We start from the raw sequence: 5511 nt of genomic DNA on the forward strand, positions 1-5511 counted from the left end.
CTAATCATCTGTGATTAATTATATGTCGTGTGGCAATCTTCTGTCTAGAAATGCACAGATAAGTATATGAATAAGTATAGTATACAGCAAACTATAATATAGAATGGGTAAAGTCATGATACATTAATGCTTGTGAAAGCTTTAATTCTCATCTTTGAAAATTCCATTCTAAGAATTTTTCTATGAAAATGCCACCCTGGCATGAAAAAATCCTTCTCTGTTGATAGGGAGATTGGGAAAATCAAATCATTGTATATTGTATATTAAAAGACTATGAGCTTTGAAGAAATGCTGAAAGACAGCTGTTATTGGCGTATGCAACGTGAACCTTTTTTCCTGTAATGTATCTCTCAACTCTCTTAAATACACTTAAATACACTAAGGTATATTTTCTGTAATAATGGCAGATGCACAAAATTCAGTTTATTTTTGGTCACTGCATCTTATTTGAAAATTATTTTTTCTTATTTTTTTTCTTGTCATCTAGCGGCACAAAAAATTTGCTCCTCACCTGCAAATTTCCCTTTGTGTATTATATTTAGTTATTAAGAAAACAGTACAGGAGAAAAAGAGTTTTGTTATCTGCTCCAGAACCACTACAACATTCCAGTGGTCCGAAAAAGCTTTATTCTCTCTTGTTCTACTCAACCTCCTGTATGAAAGGAGTTATTATTTTAACAATATTTAATAATGCTTTTGCATACCTTGCCTTCTGCACATAACTGGCCTCTAGCCCATTCTATGCAAAGAATAGAATTCTATGTAAAGAATTCATGAAGGAATTCCAAAAACCCTATCCTGTATATCAACAGTATTCACTTAATTTGTTCCAACATCCCATCACCCACAAGAGGCTTAACCAACCGAAAGGTGCAAATTTCAGCTGAGAAGTAGCAGAACTGGTGTTACAGAGAACCTTATCCATTAATTAAGGATTTTCAGATTCAAATTGTTCCCAGATAACTTCATCAAATGGTGTCAAATTAGCTCCATTGGCATTGCATTGTCTGTAGTCTGACCTGGTTCATACCTGAGCAGTTTTGTCTACAAATACTGTACCACAAGAATTCTTTGTGGTATCCTGTCAGATGTTTTTGGCAATCCTCCTTCCCTCAGACAGGACACAGATTACCTTATAAAGGCCACTGGGCAGTATTCAACAGAGACGATAAGAGAGGATGAAAACATATGGCTGCCTATATCATCCCTGCGTGACATGAGGTTTTAGCAATAACTGGTCAGATTTAAGATGATTCTTCTTCCACTAGCCCTCTCTGGTACATCAGCCCCCTAAGCCTCTTAAACAATCAAGGAGGATCTGGAAGAGGGAAGTGACTACCGTTTGGCATCTCACAAAGTGCATTGGTGTTCTTCTATTCTAGGAAGAGACCAGGGTCTTGGCCAAGCTGCCCATTAGGTCCTTGGGAAACTCCTTCAGGACTCCCTCTGAAAACCATCAGATTTCATGACATGCAACAAAGTGCAGAGCTAAATTTTATTTCTTGCAAAATTGCATTGATGATCTGCTAAGAATTGTGTAAGATATATTTGCATATCAAACTTTCTTTTAAATCTACCAGTATTTTTATTTTATCTAACCAGAGGATGTTACTGTAACCTTTCTCAAAACAAATGATTGACTGATTTGGTTAACTGATTGCCAAACTGATAAATGCAGTGCAGTTTATAATATTATTCCCGTATATTTACCTCTGCTTAGCACATGCCACATAAAACTTAAAACATAAACATGTTTTTATCTCCACAATATTTTCCACAATGCAGAGACTTGCTCTTGGTGCCTATGACGTAATTCAGAATGTGTCTCTCCCAAACCTCAGCCAAAAAAATCACAGCAAAAGCTATTGGGAAAAGTGCTGTCCAAATGCTAACATATTATTTCAATATCACAGTTTGCAAAACACATTTTTAGGCAGAAGGAATGGTGTGTTTGCAGTCAGAAAGCTTCTGTCACTGCAACTACTCTTTGTCTTTCTCCATCCCCTTTCCAATGGTCCAAATGTACACCGCGTATATTGCAATTATGGAGGTGTTAGCAATTTATTTTATGGCCCTTTTGTAGAGTGGGGAGGTGAGAAAGTATTTATCAATTCAGAATGGTGGTAATTGGAGACAAGATGCTGGCCAAATGATATTGTTTTCCTTTCAGTAATTTGGAGGGAATATTGATTGGCTCAGCGTGTTCCCCAAGTGTTTTCAGATTTTCAAAAGCATGACTTTGTGAGAGATTAGAGAGTGAAAACTGAGTGGTATAAAAGCAAGACCGAAGGTAAAGTTCTGCCTTTTAATAATATTAAATTAAATCCAGCAAGATTTCATAACTGATAGGCATTTGAAACTATAAGAATAGAAGCCAAACAGAAAATGTTCTGGCACGTAAGATCTTATTGGAAAATTGAGCTCAAATGTCTTGCCTGAAATTTGTCACAATAGATTTTAAAAATGTTTTATACAAATAAATGAACCATGATTTTCATGTAGGTTCTGAGAATTCACTTTTGCACTTGCTGAATCAAGAATGTAACAATGTACAATTGAAAAGCAGCAATCCTTAAAATCTTATAAAGCCAAATTTGTAAAGCCTAAAATAGTAGTGATCTTATGGTCAAAACAACTATAGAGAATAATTCAGAATTTCATAACTATGTAACCAAAAATACATATTCAACTAAAACTACTGAAAACCCTTATCTTTGACCACATATTACATGTGGGAAGTGCAATGCACAAAATCTAAATACATTACAGGAAATGCTCAGTAAAGATTAAACAGTAAGTAAAATAAAAATTGTGTATAAGAGAAATAGACATTTCCTTGGTTTTATCTTTTCAATCAGTTTTTGCTTCAATATGCAAATAGACCTACACTGACATAATTTAGTTTATTTTATCCATAGAAAAGACTTATTCAGAAGTTTCAACTTATCATTTGGATCTCCGGGCCTTTCGCCGTGCCCTAAAAACTTTTCTTTTCCATCAAGCAGGGCTGGCGTGAAACACCCCCCCCCCCCTTTTTTTTTTAAGCTTTTTAAATTGTCAATGGGTTTTAGTTTGAATGTTTTAAATTTTGGGCCAAAGTCATGAAATTCTTTTTAAAATTTTAAATTTTGTATTGGTATGTGTTTTAGTTCTGGCTGTGCACCGCCCTGAGTCCACTAGGAGAAGGACAGTATACAAATTGAATAAAATAAATAAATAAATAAATCATTCAAATATTTTAACATAATTATACTGGACAATTTGAAGACATTTAATTATTATTCTTCGTACAAATGCTGTGGGATACCAGTATAGTAAGACCAAGTGAGTATATCATCCTCTACATTAGTGTTTCACAACCTTAAGAACTTTAAATTGTGCAGACTTCAACTGTATGCCTTGGGACTGGATTACCTGAAGGACCGTCTTTTTCCAAGAGTCCAGTTCAATCTAGCAGATTAGGCATGGGGCAGACCAGTGGTGGGATTCAAAATTTTTACTACCAGGTCTGTGGGCGTGGCTTGGTGGCCATGGCATGGCTTGGTGGGCGTGGCATGGCTTGGTGGGCGTGGCATGGCTTGGTGGGTGTGCCTTGGTGCGCTTGGCAGGGGAAGGATACAGTAAAATCTCCATTCCCTCCCCACTCTAGGGGAAGGTTACTGCAAAATCCTTATTTCGTCCTGATCAGCTGGGACTCAGGTGGCAGAGAATAGGTGGGGGTGGGGCCAGCCAGAGGTGGTATTTTCCGGTTCTCCAAACTACTCAAAATTTCTGCTACCAGTTCTCCAGAACTGATCAGAACTTGCTGAAACTCACCTTTGGCAGATCCTGTCAGCCAAAAAGTGTTGGCTGGTAGAAATTAGAATATGGGCCTTTTCTGCAGTAGCCCTTGCTCTGTGGAATATCCTCCCCTCAGAAATGTCAATGGCCTCTTGGCCTTTCGTAAGGCTTTAAAAACGTGACTGTGTTCCAAAGCCTGGAGTGCTGACTGTATTAAAGATCATGTTTCTTGGCTTTACTGTTAAATGGCTAAGTATCTCAGCTGCTGTATATATTTATTTGGGGTGTTTTATTATTTTTATACTTTTGGAATTGTAAGCCATCCAGAGTCATTGATTGAGATGGTCAGCTGTAGAAAAGGGAAGGAAGGAAGGAAGGAAGGATGGATAATGGCGATATACTGGGACTTGTTAAGAAGAAAGCAGAACTTCATGATGCATTTGTTTATTTCAGATTATAGAATAGGGATGTTCTTCAGCAGAACAGTTTTGATTGCAAAACTTAAATCAGTGAGTCCTGTTGTTAGTCAGTGGAAAATTGTCACTTTCTAATAAAATGCAGAAAGATTTTCTTTTGTCACCTCCTAATGTTGTCACTAGGAAAACACATTGTAGTTTTAATCAATAGTTGAATGCTACACTTTGTCCTCTCCCTCTCCACAGCAAATTCATATCAGGTAAGTTTTGCCTACCAGTTTGTTCAGTGATTATCTGACTATGTTTATAAAACCTCAGTCCATATTTTGTTCAGCAGTAATTTAAGGTGTTAGATTTAGACCAAGAAGATCTAGGTTTTAATCCCTACTCAATCACATTGCTCACTAGGTGATTATCGACTAATGTTTCAGCCTAAATTATTTTATTGGGTTGTTACTGTGGAGATACTTCCTAGTTCCTATGTAAAATACAAGTGCTGTTAAGAGAACTCATGAGTCAGCATCTGCAAACACCTAAATAAACTGTTAGGAAGACCTACAGTCAGGTCCAGAAATATTGGGACATCGACACAATTCTAACATCTTTGGCTCTATACACCACCACAATGGAGTTGGAATGAAACAAACACAATGTGCGTTAACTGCAGACTGTCAGCTTTAATTTGAGGGTATGTACATCCAACTCAGGTGAACGGTGTAGGACTTACAGCAGTTTTTTATATATGCCTCCCACTTGTTAAGGGACCAAAAGTAATGGGACAGAATAATAATCATAAATCAAACTTTCCCTTCTTAATGCTTGGTTGCAAATCCTTTGCAGTCAATCACAGCCTGAAGTCTGGAACGCATAGACATCACCAGACGCTGGGTTTCATCCCTGGTGATGCTCTGCCAGGCCTCTACTGCAACTGTCTTCAGTTCCTGCTTGTTCTTGGGGCATTTTCCCTTCAGTTTTGTCTTCAGCAAGTGAAATGCATGCTCAATGGGATTCAGGTCAGGTGATTGACTTGGCCATTGCATAACATTCCACTTCTGTCCCTTCAAAAACTCTTTGGTTGCTTTTGCAGTATGCTTTGGGTCATTGTCCATCTGCACTGTGAAGCGCCATCCAATGAGTTCTGCAGCATTTGGCTGAATGTGAGCAGATAATATTTCCCGAAACACTTCAGAATTCATCCTGCTGCTTTTGTCAGCAGTCACATCATCAATAAATACAAGAGAACCAGTTCCATTGGCAGCCATACATGCCCACGCCATGACACTACCACCACCATGCTTCACTGATGAGGTGGTAT

The sequence above is a fragment of the Pituophis catenifer genome, unplaced genomic scaffold (genome assembly GCF_029215685.1).
Source record: "Pituophis catenifer annectens isolate HBS135680 unplaced genomic scaffold, rPitCat1.0.hap2 SCAF_3, whole genome shotgun sequence".
Taxonomy (NCBI): domain Eukaryota; kingdom Metazoa; phylum Chordata; class Lepidosauria; order Squamata; family Colubridae; genus Pituophis; species Pituophis catenifer.